The 21,351-nt window shown below is 42.9% G+C and overlaps 1 protein-coding gene and 1 pseudogene across 2 annotated transcripts in view; one reads left to right on the top strand and one right to left on the bottom strand.

The window, feature by feature from the left end:
* Positions 1–21,351, bottom strand: part of SMYD3 (SET and MYND domain containing 3) — a 769,033-nt gene that overhangs the window by 20,826 nt on the left and 726,856 nt on the right. The gene's annotated exons all lie outside the window — the stretch shown is intronic.
* Positions 16,408–17,361, top strand: LOC142429760 (polycomb group RING finger protein 5 pseudogene; annotated as a pseudogene).

Genomic DNA, 21,351 nt, shown 5'->3' on the forward strand with positions numbered 1-21,351 from the left:
GAATCAGTAGTTGGTGCTAGAAACAATGGAAGAAATCACCTGACAGAATTTTAAAAGATCAGTTTATTCATTATAAATACTTTCTGTCGATACCATGAGCTATGCACGTGCACCTCACCAGATGGGATACAATGAAAGAAACTATATTTCTGGAAACAGTGGAAAGTTTACTATCATTGGTCAGAACATGGTCAGGGGTCGACTGTGGAAAAGACCCTTTTGTGCTCAGATGCAAGTTCAAGTAGAAAATGAAAGCATGTTTATAGGAGCTAAAATATGATCTTGTGGATACCCCACTGGAACTTCGAGACAATCTCAAGAGCAACTTTGACATAGTGAGCACTAATGTCTGAAGACCAGAAGATGTGTGGGATAACATCAAGCATATTATACATGGACAAAAGCAAAGGTCATTAAAAAGAGAGGAAAGCAAAATAAAGAAACCTGGAGATGTTAGAGGAGCTGTTGGACCTTGCTCTTGAATGAAGAGCAGCTCTTCAAATGCATTAGCTGGTGTGGATTATAACACACTATGAAGAACGATGCAAAACGGATATTCCAGAACACAAAGTTGTGGTCATAAGGAAAGTTCCACAGACCTTGGTCTGTGCACAGGCCAAGAACAGTCGTTCAAATGGAACAGGGGACTCTGCATGGTTTAAAGTCAGGTCCGGTGTGTATTACTGCTGTGTCCATTCACACAGTTGTTCAATCTGTATGCTGGGCAAATAACCCAAGAAGCTAGACTGTGTAAAGAAGAAGAGGGCATTAGGATCGGAGGAAGACTCATTCACCCGTGATATGCAGATGATACGATCTTGCTCGCTGAAATTGAAGAGGACTTGAAGCCCTAATTAATGGAGAACAACAACGACAAGCTTTAGTGTGGATCACAACTCTGTGTAAAGAAAACAAAAACCCTTACAAGTGGACCGGGGTACACCATCCTGTATCAACTTGTTACGAAGGACCTCACTTTACTTGGCTCCACAATCGATTATGGAAGAAGCAGTTCAAATGACTGCATTGGGCAAATCCAAGACCACTTTACCTTTTATTTATTTATTAATTTTGGGGGGGACTCTTGCAGCTCTTATAATAATCCATACATCCATGGGGTCCAGCACATTTGTATATATGCTGCCATCATCCTTTTCAAAACATTTCCTTTCTACTTGAGCCCTTGGTATCAGCTCCTCATGTTTTCCCCCCTCCCCTCCACTCCCCTCCCACCCTCATCCACACTTGATAAAGTATAAAGTATTATTATTTTCGTATCTTACACCCTCCACTGTCTCCCTTCACCCATGTTTCCATTGTTCGTCACCCTGGGTAGGTGGGTGGGAGGGGTTATACATCCACCATTGTGATCGGTTCCCCTTTCGTCACCCCCACTTTCCTCAAAAGACCTCTTTAAAGAACAAAGATCAATCACTTGGAGAACTAAGGTTTGCCTAACCCAAGCTGTCGTGTTTTTAACTGACCTCTTATGTACGCTAGAGCTAGAGCGTGTATAAGGAGGACCAGAGATGGATTGATGCATTTACATCACAGTATTGACCAAGAATATTGACTACGCCATGAACTGGAGGAATGAGCAAATCTGTCTTGGAGGAAGAATAGGCAAAACGTTCCTTAGAAGGGACACTGGCAAGACTTTGTCTTATGTACTCCAGCCACGGAATCAGGCGACACCAGTTCCTAGAGAAGGATATCATGCTTTACGGAAAAAGTGGAAAACCGTGAATGAGATGGAGTGGCTCAGTGGCTGCAGTGCTTGGCTTAAACAAAGCAATAACAACGGGGACTGTGCAGGCCCAGGCAGAACGTTGTTGTGTTGTACACAGAACTGCAAGGAGTTGGAACCAACTCAACAGCACCTCACAGCACAACAGGTTTGAAAATTTAATAACAGGAAACCACGTCAGCAGACAATCAGAAATTATGTAAAAATAACCAGTGGGCATTCTAGAACTAAAACACCGAAATCAGAAATCAAGAACTCAATAGTTTGTATACAATGAGTCATCAGATTGGTCACAGCTGAAGAAAGAATGAGTGAACTGGAAGATAGATCAAAAGAGCATGTCCCTTTTAAAGGACAGAGAGACAATGAAAGAGGAAAACAGAGGGGCCCAAGTGTCATATATGTATAACTGAGTCTCAAACAGGAGAAGAAAAAAACAGCGGGCAGAAACAATAGATGAAGGAATAATGGCTGAGAGTTTACAAAGCTAATGAAAGACATCAAATCACAGATTTAAAATACCAAGAATGGAGAAAAGAATGAAATAGTTCAGAGGGGAGGAAATAAGAGAGGCCAAGTAACTACTGTAAAAGCTTTATAATGGTTGAGTCTGGGTGATGGCTCTATGAAGGCTCATTATATTATTCTCACTCCTTTTATGCATAGTTGAAATTGTTCATAATTGAAAAAGCACAGCATTTAGGAACTAGAGGAAAGTTGTATGTTTCATCGTGTCTACACTGCACCCTGACTGGCTCGTCTCCTCCCCACGACCCTTCCTTAAGGGGATGTCCAATTGCCTACAGATGGGCGTGGGGTCTCTACTCCACACTCCCCCTCATTCACAATTACATGATTTTTTGTTCTGATGATGGCTGATACCTGATCCCTTTGACACCTCGTGATCGCACAGACTGGTGTGCTTCTTCCATGTGGGCTTTGTTGCTTCTGATGCTTCTTCCCCTTTCTACCCCCCCCCCACTATCATGATCCCAGTTCTACCTTACAAATCTTGCTAGACCAGAGGATGTACACTGGTATAGATAGGAACTAGAAAAACAGGGAACCCAGGGCAGATGATCCCTTCAGGACCAATGCTGAGAGTGGCAATACTGGGAGGGTGGAGGGTGGGGTGGAAAGGGGAACCAATTACAAGGATCTACATATAACCTCCTTCCTGGGGGATGGACACCAGAAAAGTGGGTGAAGGGAGACATCGGACAATGTAAGATATGATAACATATTTTATAAATTATCAAGGGTTCATGAGGGAAGGGGGAACAGGGAAGGAGGGGGGAAATGAGGAGCTGATGCCAGGGGCTTAAGTGGAGAGCATATGTTTTGAGAATGATGAGGGCAATGAATGTACAAATGTGCTTTACACAATTGATGTATGTATGGATTGTGATAAGAGTTGTATGAGCCCCTAATAAAATGATTTTTAAAAACTCATTTACAATCTAAGACAGACAGGCTGATGCACATGCACAGTCACAGCCAAAAGTTACAACCAATGTGGACATAAAGCCAGCTGATAAATTAACAAGGGTAACATTGAGAAAGGTATTTGGCATGGAGCTATGGAGAGCTACCTTGAAAATTCCAACTTCAGTTTATTCAAAATAAAAGGATTAACATTCTGCTACATCCCTAACCCACTGCCATCAAGTGAATTCCAATTCACAGAGACACTATAGGACAGAGTTGAACTGCTTCCTATAGTTTCTGAGGCTGTAAATGCTTTATGGAAGCAAACAGCCTCTTATTGCTCACAAGGATTATCTGGTAGGTTTGAACCACAAACTTTGCGGTGAGCCTCAGCCCAAAGTGTAACCCACTATTCCACCAGGGCTCCTTCTATACTACTATATCCATCTGAAATCATAGAAAGATATATGGGCCCCTCATAATTATTCCCTACAAGGTTACTCTTTTGTCCATCCTCATTCTAATATCCTCTACCTTATGGGTTTACCAAGATTTTACTCACTTTTTGTTTGTTTGTTTGTTTTTACATTTTATTAGCAGCTCACACAACTCTTATCACAATCCATACATATACATACATCAATTGTATAAAGCACATCCATACATTCTTTGCCCTAATCACTCTCAAAGCATTTGCTCTCCACTTAAGCCCTTTGCATCAGGTCCTCTTTGTTTTTTCCCTCCCTCCCTGCTCCCTCCTCCCTCATGAGCCCTTGATAATTTATAGATTGTTATTTTGTCATATCTTGCCCTATCCGGAGTCTCCCTTCCCCCCTTCTCTGCCGTCTGTCTCCCAGGGAGGAGGTCACATGTGGATCCTTGTAATCAGTTCCCCCTTTCCAACCCACTCACCCTCCACTCTCCCAGTATCGCCCCTCACACCCCTGGTCCTGAAGGTATCATCCACCCTGGATTCCCTGTGCCTCCAGCCCCCATATGCACCAGTGTACAACCTCTGCCCTACCCAGTCCTGCAAGGTAGAATTCGGATCATGGTAGTTGGGGGGAGGAAGCATCCAGGATCTGGGGGAAAGCTGTGTTCTTCATTGGTACTATATCGCACCCTGACTGACCCATCTCCTCTCCTAAACCCCTCTGTGAGGGGATCTTACTCACTTTTTATAGAACAAAAAAGACCAAGCGTCTGCACAATACTCTCTACCCCCACATCTTCACTAGAAGAGCTTTTTCTTTTGAAGACTGTTGACAAGATTTCCATAGCACAGTTCTTTGACCTTGTCTTGACTGTTTTTTAAAAATCCCAATAAACTTAATTCTTTCTTTAAGAAAAAGAAAAAGCACAGCATTGGGCTTTATCTTTAAACAGTCAGGGAAAAAACAAAAAAGCAAACGATGAACTCTGCCCTTTGAGGATCAGCCTTCACCGAACTCCCTTGGACTAACTACTGGCTAGGGATGTGAATGGTCCTTAGAGAGAATGCATTGGAAAATGGATTATGGCACCTAATTAGGTTAAAATATAACATACTATCACTGTGGTAGTCTGAGTACTTTAGAGAAACAAATCCACATAAACTCATGTATGAGGGTGTTATATTTAAAGGTTAAGTGCACATCAAGAAAACATCCCAACCCAGTGCTGCCCAAGCCCACAAGTCCAACATTAACCCATATGTCTGACACCAAACCACAAAGTCTTCCTCCATCTCACAAAACAGACACAATGACACCGAATGCAGGAGGAAAGCCAAGTCAGTGAACATGTATGCATCTCAGCATTGGCAGGGGTCTCTACACGGCTGCATCGGGGTAAGTCTATGTGGCTTCTCCTCGGGGATGTCTTGCAGGAAGTCAGCCTTGCCAGCTGAAGCAGGGAACTGGCTAAGGCAGGTACTCCCTGGTCCGACCATCACAAAGCAAGAGGCCTAACAACTAGAAAGATGATGTTCACTGAGCCATTTATCTCTTGGCCCTTCAATTAATTCCACATGTATTTACTGGCCAGGTTGGCATAATAAACTAACTACCTCAATCATGGTTTTCCGTTTGCTCCACTTTTAATTTGTTCTAATTTTCATTATCATCTACTTTCTTTTGGATTTCGGTTTTTCTGAGTTTTATTTTGTTGTCCATGGGCTTTGTTTGTTTGTTATTATTTTCTTCCTATGAAAGACAGTATGTAGATTAATAGTTCCTTGGGGTTATGGAAGGGGAGTTTGGGGGAAATGGGTGCAAAAACAAAGAAAATGTTCTAAAATTGATTGTGGTGAAGCCTGCAGCTCTTTTTACTATCCTTACACCGTTGCATGCCAATATAAGTGCTTAAAACAATTATGGACTTCGGCAGATAGCCGCCTCAAGTTACAGAACATTTCAGAATCTTATTAAATTCAAACTTTAGATAGAAATAAAATTATATACACAATGAGTGGCAGACAATGGCCTTTACACTATTTCAAGACACCAGGTACACACCGACTCGATTGCTAGAATCACAGCAGCCGTAGAAGCACGTGTAGAAGCTCAGTCTCCACCACGGGTCACTGGGCCAGGGAGATGAAAGGCAGAGTCATCTGATGTTCCCTGGGAACTGTTTAAAGCAGCTGTCATAGGAAGTGATTGATGCCATTGTGGTAGCTTTGTTTGAAATAGGTTACATGTTGTTGTTGTTGTTAGTTAAGAAAGGGAAAGGTCCTAACACCAAGAAGTAAAATCAAACACAGACCATATTGGCCAAGAAACCATTGCAGGACAGCGAGAATTCGTTCTTACCATAACCTTAATCAAGCCACATGGTTAGGCCGGAGAGACTCTTGCCCCATGTCCGATGAGGAAACATGAATTCTCACTTCTTTCCAAAGGAAATAAACATAGGTTCCAGGTGGAGCTCGAAAGCTCAACTCCTGTTTCATCATGATACGTGCTCTTCGCCCCATCATTGAGAAAGGAGGACACACGCACACTCGTGTGTACACGCGCACACACACCTGGCCACCTAAGTTTATCTTAGCAGTTTCATAACATTACAGTGAGATTTTGCCCTATTGCAATGAGATTTTTCTTGGGTTTCTTTTCTCCCCTAAAATGAGTGAGCAAGATTGTTTCCTTACACAGACTATATTTCTATTTCTTTTAAAATGTCCCACCAGTTTAGGCCCTCCACTCAAAAGGCAGGGCTTTCTGATTCTCACAAGCTGGATAAATGAGAGCTTCTTGTGTTTGTTCATCTTCCACTGATGAAAAGAATTGCAGATCTGATAAGAACAACAATTTTTAAAAAGTCTTTTGTTTACATTAAATGCCTAATTCAGATGAAGGAGCATGGAGGGTGGGTGGGAAAGGCGTACCGCTTAGTAGACACATGAAAATGAAGGCCCATGGAGATGGATGATAAGAGGTATAAAAGTACACACACCCACTGGACTCACTAAGTAAACAAATGCAAGGCACGTTGAGATACACACTAGAATACCCATCTGACTTTGTTGCAAAGGGAAAAACAAACAGAAAAGCCGTGCCTGTTAGAGATAGCAAACGGCTCTTTCCCAGCAATCAAAACACCCAGTCGAATTGCCTACACATCTGCCTGTTTCTTTTTAAATACAAGTTGAATTGTGTAGCAATTCAAAACCTATGGACTTGAGAGGAAACTGGATGAGAGGCCATGAGTGACTTCATTACGTTGCAGAGAGGACATGCTAAGTGCCCAGTTTCGGACCATAAACTTTGGATTTTTCAGCTGTCCCTTAGGAGAACACTCAAAATATTTCCACAGTGGCACTTTCAACTTAAGTTTATTATTCTCATTTAATGATAGACATGTACATCCATAGCCTCACCCCCTCACCAGACTCGCTACTTGACTCCTGAGCACCTTAGTTCGCAGTTGGGGGGCCTCGCAGGCCTACCCACACAATTGGCTGTCCATGGAGCACTGTGGACGGCCTGGTCAGAATTTCCCGGGCAGGCTGCAGAGAACTCCACAGCGCACCCACAATTTCCTGTTTGATACTCATAACTTTTGTCTCCCTTCTGCCTCTCTCACATCTTTCGGCACTCTTTGGTGGGGATGGAACATTGGGCATTTTTCTCCATGCTACCATCAATGAATAATAGGATAACTTTGTTTATGAAGCCTTTGAGAAAACGTCGTAATGATGCACGTGGCCTACAGAAGGCCGGCCTACTCTCTTGAGATGGGCATAGAGAGCGACGACGTTCAGAAACGCACACCTGAGAGCCCTACGTGTGTGAGCACACAGATGAGCTGAAGGAGCCTGACAAGAATTCTTCAGGAAGGCACTTTGTGAGAAAAAAGAAAAATTTTTTTTACAGTAAAGAGTCTGTTTGTTCGGATTCGTGTAAATTGGTTCGTGATTGCTTTGGGGTAACGTGGTAGTTTAGTTCCTGGTACTATGGTAGTCTGAACCATACTGCTCCTCCCCCTGAAAACAATATAAACTGCTAGATGTAATCTGAAAAGCAAGGAAAGGCTGGCAAGAGACTAAGTAATCTAAATGAGGAGGGACCACTGAGAAATCAACATAAAGATGAAACCACTGTTAAGCCCGAGCTTCGGCCTTCAGCTCCTGTCAGGAGCTGTCGAGACATAAAATGGCCATCCTGAAGGAAGCAGATCACTAAGTCTTTCCAGTGCAGAGCTGCTGGGCAGGGAAAACTGCCAACCTTTCCGTTGGTAGCCTGAGAGTGTCACCAGTTAGGTTACGCACCAGAGCTCCTTTCCCCAACAGAGAGAGCCCCAAAAGAATCTCTCTTTCTTGCCGGCAATTGACGTACCGTATATATTCGAATATAAGCCGACCCGAGTATAAGCCGAGGCACCTAATTATTACCTGGGAAACCAGAAAAACTGACTGACTCTAGTACAAGCCTAGGGTGGGAAATGCAGGATGTGAATTCACACAGAGACCAGAGGGGAGAGACGGAGCGCAGCCACAGACACATCCTTACCAGTTCAGCTGCGGAGTAAGTGAATCACTATGGGTGCTTCTGCGAATCGGAGCCGTCTATGTCATAGGACAGCTCTGATTGGTTAGATGTGAGTAAACAAACATTCAAAGCCCTGCAGTGTCAGTGGGGCTTTGAATGAACAGCGGAGGAATGGCAATCACCCGCGAGATATTACACCTCGCTGGGGTACCACTGACCCGTGTATAAGCCGAACCCCAGTTTTTCAGCACATTTTTTATGCTGAAAAACTCGGCTGATACACGAGTATATATGGTAATTAAGAGGCGATTGCTGCTTACAGAGCAGACTGCAACAGTCACAGCCAGGCTGACAGGAAGGAACCCTGATGGCAGTGTGTGTGGTTCAGCACTGCAATGGCAGTTTGAACCCACAGCAGCTCTGCGGGGCAAAGACGTGGAGTCAGCCCCCATGAAGATGACAGCAGTGGAGCTCCTAGGGACAATCTTACTCTGCCCGGAGGGTCGAGATGTGCTGGAATTGTCCCAATGACAATGGTTTTTGTTGTTTTTGAAGGCTTACAGGTGACTGAAACAGTGGACACCCACAGATTGCTAGCTCGACTGTGCCTCGCCCTGCCCTTGAGTTACAGCGTCCCCTGTGGGCTTCCCAGGCTGTGACTGTTTGCAGGAGTAAAAAGCACTCCAGGAAGCCTAATTCTTCCTCCAGAATTCTATGCCCAGCAAAGAAATCTTTCAAGGAAGAAATTGAAATGAAGACATTTTTATTTTAAAAATTGTTTTCTTTTAAAATCATTTTTAATCATTTTATTGGGGGCTCATACAACTCTTATCATTTTCCCCTCCCTCCCCACCCCTCTATGAACCCTTGATAATTTATAAATTATTATTATTTTGTCATGTCTTACACGTCTCCCCTCACCTACTTTTCTGTTGCTTATCCCCCAGGGAGGGGGTTATATGTAGATCCCTGTGATAGGTTCACCCTTTTTACCCCATCCTTTTCTTACCCTCCTGGTATTGCCACTCTCATTATTGGTCCTGGATTCCCTGTGTTTCTAGTTCTTATCTGTACCCGTGTAAATGCTCTGGTCTAGCCAGATTTGTATGGTAGAATTGGGGTCATGATAGTGGGGGAGAGGAAGCATTAAAGAACTAGAGGAAAGTTGTATGTTTCATTGTTGCTGTACTGCACCCTAACTGGCTCATCTCCTCCCCGCCACTCTTCTGTAAGGAGATGTCCAGTTGCCTGCAGATGGGCTTTGGATCTCCACTCCACACTCTCCCCTATTCACAATGATATGATTTTTTGTTCTTTGATGCCTGATACCCGATCCCATCGACCCCTCGTGATCACACAGGCTGGTGTGCTTCTTCCATGTAGTGGAACCCCAAAATCCATTTTCAGGGTCAACACATGGGTCACAACTCCAGTGATTTTCCCTGGATCATAGTTGAGGGATGTGGCTAACCTTGTTATCAGACAGAGAACATTAAAAAGTCAATTATGGCAGATAATTGCCTAAAAGGTAGTACCTTATTTTATTAGAACTCCCTTTTGAAGAACTCATTTTAAAGCTGTTGCAGTTTTAAAAAATAAAAGTGAGGGAGAAATGCACATGGGTGAAGTCTCTGGCTAATGCCCTCTGACCGTGAGCCAGTGACATGCGTAGCTTTGCTATCGTGCAGAATGCATTATTTCACATGCAGGTAGGTGAAAATTTAGTACTGTATCATTTGATCTCCCTTAGGATCCATTTTAAATTTGCTCTAGCTTTTAATATTATCTGTGTTCTTTTCAACGGAGGATTTTATTTATTTTATATTATTAGTGTTGTTTATCTTTAAAAAATGTTCTTCTGTGTATGAAATCCAGGACAGGTAAATCTATAGACAGTAGCTAGATTAATGATTCCTTGGGGGTATGGCAGGGGAGGTTGGGAGCAAATAGCAACAAAAACAAGAGTGAAGAAATGGTCTAAAAATAACTACGGTGATGACTGTAAAACTCTTCTTGATGGGATTGAACTACTGAATTACATGATACATACATAAATAAAATGCTTAAAATCATTATATAGTTCGTGATTATAAATATGCCTTGAAAGTGTGGCTATTTAGTTTATCCCATCATCACCACCACCACCACCACCACCACAACCACCGCTAGTACTACTATTACTACTACTACTACTGCTACTACTACTGCTACCGCTGCTGCTACTGCTGCTGCTACTAACATCTAGCATGATAGCACCGAGAGTCCTTGCCATTTGCTAGGCACTATTCCAAGGGCCTAACATGTTATCTCTTATTTATTTTCAAAACCACCTTATGGGAGTAAGCTTTGTTAATGATGATCTGAAGTGATTAATTAGATTCTTCTCTGGAAAAAACAAAGCAAGTATAAAAGTAGACAAAATTGTAAGCGTAGCTATTGCAGGTCACCAGAAGTTGACCAAAGACAGGCAAATGCATTGAGAAGTGCTTATTCTTGAAAATAGCCGGAGTTGTGGGTATGAATAGCAAAATGATATGGTCCTTCTGCCGGAAGCTGTTACTATCCTTCCCACCCCCCACCCCCACCCCAGTTCCTCACCCAATCCAGTATTAGGTGTCTTTGAGTTGGTCTTGATTTTTGAAAATAGTTTTGACTTATGTAACACGGACTGAGACACTGCCTGGTCCTGCGCCATCCTCACGATCATTGCTGTGCTCAAGCCCATTATGACAGCCCTGGGCCAGTCCATGTCACTGACGGTCTTTCTCTTCTTCACGTCTCCTCAATAGAGACAAGCATAATGTCCTTCTCTAGGGACTGGTCCCTCCTGATATGAAACATACTACTACCATGTCAATCGAGTCAATTCCTACCCACAATGACCCTTTCAGACATAGTATAACTGTTCCATAGGGTTTATAAGCTGCAAATCTTTAGAGAATGAGACTGCCCCTTTTTCTCCTATGGAACGGCTGGTAGATTTGAACCACACACCTTTCAGTTAGCAGCCCACTGCTCACCCAACTGAGCCACCAGGGCTCTTTTCTGAGCCCTCTCACTTCCATTGAGTTGATTCTGACTCACAGTGAATCAACAGGATAGGGTAGACCCGGTCTTGTGGATTTCTGAGACTGTAACTAGTCTCTTCTTTCTCCCAGAGTGGGTGGTGGTTTGGAACAGTTGACCTGGTGATCGGGCTCCTATAAGATCGCAAGCTAGAAAACCACACGGGGCAGCTCCATGCCCCATGGTCGCTGCTGAGCGGGAATGACCTTGAGGGCGCCTCACTGCCGAGAGCAATGTCAGTGATTGTGAATTATCACTTGTATCATCATCTCTGCTTCTCGGCAGCATGCGGGCTGTGTTTCTTCTAAGACACATCTGCTGCTGCTTCTGGCAGTCCAATTCTTTTTAAATCTTGATCATGGTTAAGATTCTAGATGATGAAATTTGACCCAATGGCAGAACCAGTTAAAGAAGGAGCTAAGGTACAAACTCAGCATCTGATTCCCGAATCTCTCCCTGCCTTTTCCAGTCCAACTCCGGGCTCAGTTAAGCCTCACCCTTGTACTTGCTCTACCTGAAAGTCGCTCCGCTCCCTGTGTCAGCCTCTCAGGTGTAATTAACTGTTCCCAATCTGTTGCAAGAGGTGTTAGTATACAAACCGGGGTCCACTGAGGACAAGCAGGCCAGCAGTGCTTCTCACCACCAGGAGCCTCCCGGTGAGACCAGAGTCATCACATGGGGGAGTTGTGAACAATCTGAAACCAATGAACTCTCCCGAGTGTTTGCTTCCCACAGAAAACCTGAACTCCAGCGTCGGAATAAATAGCAGAATATTGTTGCTACCAGCTGCGCTTCCATTTAAGACACCATTTGTGGAAAATATTTATTACGGTCTCCCATTTTCTCTGCGCCAAATCAAAGAAAATTGAGAAATGCCAAATTACATTGTCTTCAAAAATCCTGTCAGAGCAACTCAGCTTTCAGCAGCTATTCTCCGAAGACTTTATTGATGTTCTACCAAGTTGATGGAGTAATATAATTTCCTAGCAGGGGAAAAGGCTGGCAAACAGAATTGTGTTCATTAGGGCAATATCTTTACAATGCCTTATTCCATTTTCATTACTTCTCAAGATCACACATCTTGTCACGGGGCAGAATGGCTGCCTAGCTATGCACGGGATATTTCAGTATTTTTACAGTTGAAAGTGGATTTTTAACACTTCTGCAAATTACAGCTATTCTTGCTAGAAAGGGCTCATTTATGCGTCTGGGGACAAGATCTCTCTCTCCCTCTCTCCCAAGGTTTATGTAGCCTTTATTTACATGCAGATACCATTACTTTAGACTCTTCTGTTCCTAGGGGGGCCATCTGCTCCGCAATCAATTCCCCATCAAGCCCAGTCCCAAGTGCTGGGTCCATCAGCATCATAATTATGGAGTAAGCACCATTTGTCTTCACCCTTTGTATCTCTATTTCCCGGCAACTTTCCTCTCTCACCCAAACTGAAAGACTACCTAGTGGCCCTCTCAGTGGTGCCTGATAAAAGCCACCTTCCCCCAAATACCTCACCCGAAACAGACGCAATCCAATCTCTAAATTTTGCTCAGAAAAGATTCATCTCATACGGGTATGCAAATGAAAGCAATCTTTTTTGTTAGAAAAAGAAAACAATTAGATTGTGTTGTTGCTGCTAATGATTGATAATTCCAAAGAAGCATTTGTATTTTGAAGTACCTATATACTCGAGTATAAGCTGACCTGAATATCAGCCGAGGTACCTAATTTTACCACAAAAAACACATAAAAATGTGCTAAAAAACTCGGCTTCTACAGGCGCATATAGGGTAGGTATTCTTATTAATGCCAAAGAATTTCTAAAGGATAAAACGTGAAACAATGTCATCAGGGGGAATGAGTTCCTTCCAGAATTTTCTAAAGCAATTCATGAGAGTTGAGGTTCACACACTAAGCATGGTATAGCCGAGCCATTGTATAGGAGTCATGTGGTGGGTACTCTCTCAGCTTTGCTGCAGAAATGCTCATTATATCGATTAGTCCCATGAGTCAAATGTATGATGCATTCAAGGACTTAAATCTACCTGAACAGGCTCCACCACAGACAACAAGGAGAAGAGACAGTATCATTTAGGCATTTCTTCTGTCTTCTAATCTCTACATATTTGGGAAGTTTTGCGTTCTGAGCTCTGTATTCTCTATTTCTTTCCTGCGACTAATATTTCCCCATAACTTGGGTTATTCATAGCACATGCCTACTAGCGCAAAGGGGTCAAGGTGTGTGCTTATAGTTATTAACGGATCATAGACTATTTAGAAGTAGAAGAAAGCATAGATCACCTGCTTCAACCTGTTTACTTCACAGATGAGGAAACTGGCTTGAGAAGTTATCTGAGATTCCCTGACTTACTCTCAGCCACATAGCAAATGCTAAGCCTCTGGAGGAAAACCACTTCCTATGCCCCAGACAAGCAAAGGGTGCTTTGGTAAACTCGTGGTTGCATTGCCGACTTCCTCCTCTTTCATTCCAGTTTTCCCTATCCCAGCCTAAAATATACATCCACACACATACACATCTTCAGTCCAAACTCTAGCAGGAAAATATCCTGGGTCATACCAGAGTCAGGATTAAGATACAAGAGAAATAGTGGGACGGTCCAATTTATTTAGCTTATTTGTGACACAAACTTGTGGTAAATGGTGGGTTTTAATTACTAACACAGATTTCAGAAAATAGACCAATTCTTTCTTCATTACAGGAGGATTTTTCTGAGGAAGGGATTAAGGGAGACTCTCAGAAATTCCCCATCATGAAGTGTTCCTTAGAGGGGAGGTCAAGAGTTCCTCTAAATCTAGCACCAAGGATAATGGAATCCTAAACGCTTGCAGATGATCCTCCCGAATAGAATATAAGGATGACAAGGCATCCAGTAGCACCGGGTCCAGTTCATGATGACATGTCAGCATCTCGTGGAGCCTGAGTATCTGTTACGGGAGAAGTCCCTTGTAGGGAGGTATTTGTAGGCAGTTTTATAACGAGGCAAATACCACCCTGGCGTTCACTAGAAACGGATAGCTGTTGCACCGAAGGAGTAAGAGCCTTCCTCAACCAAACGGACAGAGGCAGGCGCGGCACTAGAACACAGTGCAAGTTGGCACAGACCAGAGATCCTTCGTAGTCTGAGACAATGCAAGCTATGGCCACGGGAGGATTTCATACAAATTAAAGTTTACACCAATTACAAAGCGATGGTAGGGCAAGATAGATGATGAGGCAGATACACTCAAACCCTCGACCAGAAAGATGGGAGAAGCCAAAGGAAACAGAAGTGGACGGTATCCTGGAACCCGGAGTTTCCGAGAAAAGGCTGGAGCAGCGGGTTGCATATGGACTAGGAGAAGAAGCTGAACAAAAGTGGTCAGAGAGGAGACAGACAAAACTAGTGAACTGTCCGCTGGCCTGACACAGTTCAGCCACTTTGGAGTTTGGCATGGAGTGTCCAAATGGATCATGACAGCAAACTGATGATCCAATTTGCTCGCCCGGGCAGCCTACCCACAAACATCAGTGGCTGGTGATGAGAAGGGTGCAATCTCCCCGAGTCCCCATATCCTACTGGTGACGAGAAGCATGGCCAGCCCCCACCCTCGCCCATTCCAGACGACAAGACCCGCCTTTGCACAGGCCCCGCTCCACCTGAGGTGAGCTTCTGTACTGGGCCCTGGAGGTGGATGCCTCCCCTGACTCCGCCCTGCCACCTATCATCCACACCCAGTCTCTTCCCTGCTGCCACATAGGACTCAGGGCCTGCTTTGCCACCGGTGGCCACAGGTCCATGTCGAGGGCTTTCTTGACAATACAGTGTGGCCTCTGCATTCCTTTCTCAGAGAGGAAACCTGTGCAGGGTTAACTTGGGGAGCTGGGTGTTCATCTAGAGAGCACTGAAGGCTTGAGCTGAGTGGGACTACCCACGAGACCTGAGACATAGAAGCACCTTCTCTTGAGTTGGTCCAGACTTATTATGTGCTATCGGGAATTTTAAATGTCTAAGAAGGTGATAAAAATACCCAGTTTTACAACCTTTTTTGACCAGGTTTCCATTTCAAACCTTTAAGTGTACTTCAGCCTGCAGAAGGTACTTTTATTTTGTGTTTTTAATTGCAAAGAGAAGGAGTTGAGAAATAGCAGGTTGTCAGAGGAAGGGAGTCTTGCCTCAAATAGTCTGTGGGAGATGTCAGTAGAAGATGAACTGGTCTTACTCCCACACCTGGATAGACAAGCTATAGAACTAAAATGATAATAGAAACTACCACCAACAAAAACACAGAACTATAAAACCTTTCTGAAGAAGGCATAGCACTGGAACTACCTATAAGGAATTCAAAGGAATGGTCTTTACATGTTTCCAAAAATGGTTTGTGAGAAAATAAAAAAAGCTACCCAGAAAGTTTCAAGAAAAACACAACAAAACTTAAGAAGGAGTCATGAAAGTACTACAAGAACAAACTGACAAAAATAAATAAAAAGTTAGACTCCAAATTAAAACAGCAAATAAAAATCTAGAAAATGAATACTAAAATTTATAGTAAAGGTTAATACTAGATAATACACTGAAAGATCAAAGTAGTAGAAACAAATTAGTGAGACTGAAGACAAATCTCTGAATACTAATCTGTTAGGGGAATGACCAGAAAAAACTAATGAAAACAATAAACCAAAAATCAAACCAAAACAAAAAAAGTCTAACAATTATGAGGTGCATCATCAACAGAAATAACGGTGATCAGAATTCCTGAATAGGATGAGATAGACAAACAAGCAAACAACAATAACAAAAACATGCAGAGAAAATTGTCAAAGAATGGATGAAAGAAAAATTCTGTAATATCATAAAAGGAAAGAAAATATGCATCTAGGAAGTTGAAGGAAACCAACAGGATAACCCCCACCTCAATTACCAAGACATATTATAATCAAACTTTCCAAGACAAGGAAAGAATTCTGAGAGCCGTTCCAAAAAAAGAAAATGAAAAGTTACCTACAAAGGAAAACCATTAAGACAAGTCCAGACAATAAGAACAATAACCGGTCCCCAACCAGCGCCCCTCCTTCCCATCCTACCCCTACCTCCCCCCACTACCCCCCCCACTAACCCCCACCACCGTGCGCCAGCACAGACTCGCTCAACTTCCAGCCCCACGCCGGCGCCCCCACCCCACCCCGTCCCCGGATCCGGATCATGACCTCTGGGGCGAGATATAGGGAAGCAAAACCACCAGGAGTGATGCTCGGCGACCTCATGATAAAGCTGGATGTGAATGCACATGCCTCAGGACATCTGATTGGAAACAACAGTCAGCTGCTGAAAGTGGACGTTGATCCACTTCATACCCTTGTTTGCTTGCACTCCTCCAGCCAGTCCCAGCTAACCATGAAGGGCTACCCAGAGGAAGCACTGGGGAAAGACTTCAACCCTTACATCACCTGCTACCTTTGTAAGGGCTATCTGACCAAGCCACCGACAGTGACGGAATGCCCCCACACCTTTTGTAAGACGTGTATTGTCTAGCACTTTGAAGACAATAACGACTGTCCAAGGTGTGGCAACCAAGTTCATGAAACAAATCCACTGGAAATGTTGCGGTTGGACAACACATTAGAAGAAATTATATTTAAGCTGGTCCCTGGACTACGAGAACTTGTGTGTGAATCTGAATTCTAGAAGAAAAATAAGCCTCAAGAAAATGGACAAGATGATACTTCCAAAGCTGACAAACCTAAAGATGAAGAAGGTGATGAAAACCAAGACAATAAAGACTACCACAGAAGCGACCCAGATTGCCATATGCCGAGATTGTTTACGCAACAATGGACAGTCAGGGGACAATGTAGTCAAGGGTTTAATGAAGAAATTCATCTGATGCTCTACACGTGTAACTGTGGGAACTATTAAAAAATTTCTAAGTTTAAAACTAACGCTTCCAAGTTCTTATGAGCTGATTGTGCTGTGCAGTGGTGTAATTATGGGGAAGGATCATACGATGGAATTCATCTATAAGACAAATGGAGATTAAGAGGTGAAAACTTTCGTTGTGTGAACTACTCAGCTTCGCAAGTCTGCCCTCAGGGTGGCCCTTTGTATCAGCCATACACCATGGTATTGCAGTATCGACCAAGAATTGACTTTGGTTAGACCGAGGGGCCTCGATCCCCCTGAGAGGAATCCTGCACTCTTTCTTTACTCATCGATAGATTGCACAGTGAACAGTGTGTGGACTAGAGGGACACACCAGATCTTCAGCATGCAAATAAGGCCATTGTCTGTCTCAAATTGTCACTTGCATCTATGTTGTTTCTATGACAAGCAAACCAAGTGCCATTCTGCTACTGAATTGCCTGCATACGGTCTCTGTGACGCTCACAGTGTGCAACCCACCCGTAGTTGACATCAGTTAGGCCCGCCGCCATGATCCAGTCTTCGGAACCATTTACTTGCCCATCGCAAGATTGTTCTAATGATTGATCACACTCGTAAAATGGCTCAATATTTGTGGTGTTGCAGTTTTCACATACTTAATATTTTATCCATTCTTGTTTAAATAGAGTACTGTACAAGAAAAAAAATAACAATAACCACAAGGGACAAAAACTCAGATTCCTTGGTGGATACTACCCAGGCAAGAAAGCAGTGGGATGACATACAGGAAACTCTGAATGAAAAAAGCAAAACAAAAAAGTTTCAACCAAGAATTCTATAACCAGAAAAATTTGCCCCTCAAATGTGACTGATAAACTAGAATGCTTCATGATAAACAGAAATTGTTAAAGTTGTAAAAACAGACCAACCTTGCAAGAAACACTAAAGGGAGCTCTTTGGACAGAGAACCAACAGTGGCAGACAGCGACCTCAGCTTAACATACATGACACTCAGAAGTCAACTCAGATGTAGAAGTATTTAAAGTGAAACAACCTACAAGATTGAAAATAGAGAACTAGAGAACCAGAAACATAAATCTGTAAATGGAACAATTAAAAAGTAAAAAAGAATGATAAAACTTCTAGATGGAGAGTAGATTTCAGAACAGAACAGACTTAGTGTAAACTTCGGAATCAATTAATAAATAACAGGGTTAACTCAAAGAAAATTAATAAATCTCATCAAAGGAAGACAGAAAAACCAATGGCTTCAAACTGTAGTGGTGTTGAAAAATGTTGAATATACTAGGGACTGCCAGGAAAATGCACAAATCAGTCTTAGAAGAAATGTAACCAGAAGAATCTGAAGAAGAAAAGCTGGTGAGATTTGAGCTTGCTCTCTTTGAACGCATCATCCGGAAAGTTCAGTTGCTAGAAAAGGATAGCACGGTTGGTAATGTAGAGGCTCGGCAGAAACAGTGAGGAGTAATACAACAGCAACAAGGAATATGATGAGAAAATACACAAACAGAAGTAACTCAGAACAGAAGGTATGTGGAATAAAGTCATTAGCAGCAACATGAAAGAAAAATAATGCATCTGTGAAATAAACTTACAACATGGATGAACTTGGAGGACATTATGCTGAATGAAATCAGTCAATCACAAAAGGACAAATATTGTATGAGAGCTCTTCTACAAAAATCAAGAAATGGTTTCCACACTAAAAGGAATATTCTTTTAAGGCTACTGGGATGGTGTGTTAGGCCAGGATGACTAGAGAAACAAATCCAGTGACACTCATATATGTGTAATACAGAGCTTTTTATCAAGAAGTCCTTGTATATCAAGAAAACATCCCAATCCAGTCCAACTCAAGTCCATAAGTCTGGTACTAGTCCATAAGTCCCTCTGAAGACTCACACAGCCACATGCAATGATGCAGAATGAAGGGCTATCACAGGCTGGTGGCTGCAAAGTCCTGTGGATCCAATGGCGAAGATAGCATCACAGGGCTCTTATAAGTCCCAGTGTTGCCCGCCAGCAGGAAGGGGAGGTTCATTCCTAGGGCTTCCTTTTGAGAAGATCCTGCCCACAAGGAGGTACCATCAGGCTATGACCTGATTGACAAGTTAGACTCTACCCCGACAGTTTTATACATCTTTGGTTGATATGAAATTATGTTAACTACCCCCGATAGGAAAGGAAAAGACACTTTGGGCTAGGGGACAGATATGTGCTAACTTTGGTGAAGGAGAAGGCAATGTACAATAAGAAGGAGGTTGGCTAAATAAATAAATAAAATAATGTGGAAAACTGGCTTTGAAAGAGTTAAAGACAACAGAGACAATGACTTGTGTACACAATCCTGGAATAATAATGATCTACAAGTAGATGCCTGGATAGATACAAAGACGGAACAGGTGTGGGAGGGAAAGTGGGAGTATGTCTACAAAGAAATATATACAAGTTTGACAGAGAATATGTATACATGGGTATTTACTTTAGCTCCAAATATACTCATGACTGTGGTGACCATACTGGACAAAGTTATGAGAACTTCGTGGACATAAACAACTCGATGAATGAATTTCTGGATGACAGTCTCAGGGGGACACCAGGGTCCATTGGCATAATTGGGTCATAGTCCATAGCGACAATGTTCCACATCCTACTTTCGTGATTGACAACTGCAGTCTTAAAAATCTCATGAAGATGCAACTATTGGCCACTCTGGGCCCAGAGGAAGGAGGAATGATGAAAATAGAAGACGCATGAAAACAATGAGTCCAGTGGACCGTGTGAACCTCAGTATCCACAACCCTCTGAAAGAGGTCCCATTAGAAGGTCTTGAATAAGGTGGGAGAAAAATATGGAACAAAACTCAAAATCATTAAAAATGTCCAAACTTAATGGTTGGACAGAGCCTGATGGGGCCTTTGAGACTATAGCCACTAGCCACCTTCAGGTCTGGAAATGAACTCAACCTCATGGCTCAGTATTTGGCCAAACAATAGGCAAGTCCAGAAAGTGAAAAATATAATCAACCATCTGAGATGGAAGTACTCAAAGACAAAGTTCTTCAAAGGGTTAGAGAAAAAAGGAGGAATGGAAGGAAACAGAGGACGGGGGAGGAGACATGATGTTACATTATGGTGATTACAATTAATATGACTAAACAATGTATACGAATTGTTGAGTGGGAAACTGATCTGCTGTGTGTTCTCTCACCCGATTCACAATACAACGTTTTAAACAATGGTCTGGCAATCTGTTTTCCAAAATATCAGCCAGTGGAGGGCAGGGGTGAAACAGTCAATAATTAATTATTGAAATCAATGGAGAAAGCACCAATGATTGGTTAGAGGACCAAACATGAAATGAGCCTTTATCTTTTGTCCTCAGAACATCATAGTTATTACTATGTAGCAGAATTGTGTGTTGTACAGTCTGAAATAATGCCAAACAAGTGAGGCCTACAGAAGAATAAAGAGAATTGCATTAGCTCTCCGTTGTACAATTTCTACAAGTAAACATGGGCTCCCAGGCGTGCTACTCTCATCGAAGGTTCACTGTGAAAATGTTTACTTCTCCATGTGACTATCCTATCAAAAAAGCACTTTCTATTATCATGTGCACTACACTGATTACTTGGGGAGGGACAGCTGGAAATTTTTATAGATCAAATAAATTAGAAACTTAGGTGCAGGTCCAAATTAATCTACGACTCTGAAGGCTTCCCTGTTTCCTCTAAACATTGGCTCACTAGCTTCTACTATCAAATGAACACGTTTTCTGTTTAATCTCCTCTACAGTCCTGAGAAAACTTGTGTTTTTCAGTTGGGAAAAGTATTCCACTCATTTCAAAAACCCGGGGCAATAAAGACAGGGGACAGGGATTAGTCCTTCCTTAAGGATGGATGTGAGGTTGCTCGGTCTGAAGAAAGAGAGCTAGCTCCTAAGGAGATGTGGAGAAAGGAGGGGCGACGGTAGAGCTCAAGGCCAGGCTGCCTGTGTCTGTAATAAACGGTGCCACTAAAATGCAGCATCCTTACCAGACCAGCAATTCGTCCTGGGTACCTACGAATTCAATCATTTAGTCCGACTGGCCACTCGTTATCATGCACAGGGATGCCTTTACTAAGCTGCTGCAGGCATTGTGTGGGAGAGGAAATCGGCTGGGAGAAAGAGAGGCTGGTTCACCTACTAGGCAAAGGGTCTGGCAGCTCCGCAAGAGCCTTTCCCAACCCCCCTTGGGCACAAAGA

Source organism: Tenrec ecaudatus, chromosome 1 (assembly GCF_050624435.1).
Source record: "Tenrec ecaudatus isolate mTenEca1 chromosome 1, mTenEca1.hap1, whole genome shotgun sequence".
Classification (NCBI taxonomy): domain Eukaryota; kingdom Metazoa; phylum Chordata; class Mammalia; order Afrosoricida; family Tenrecidae; genus Tenrec; species Tenrec ecaudatus.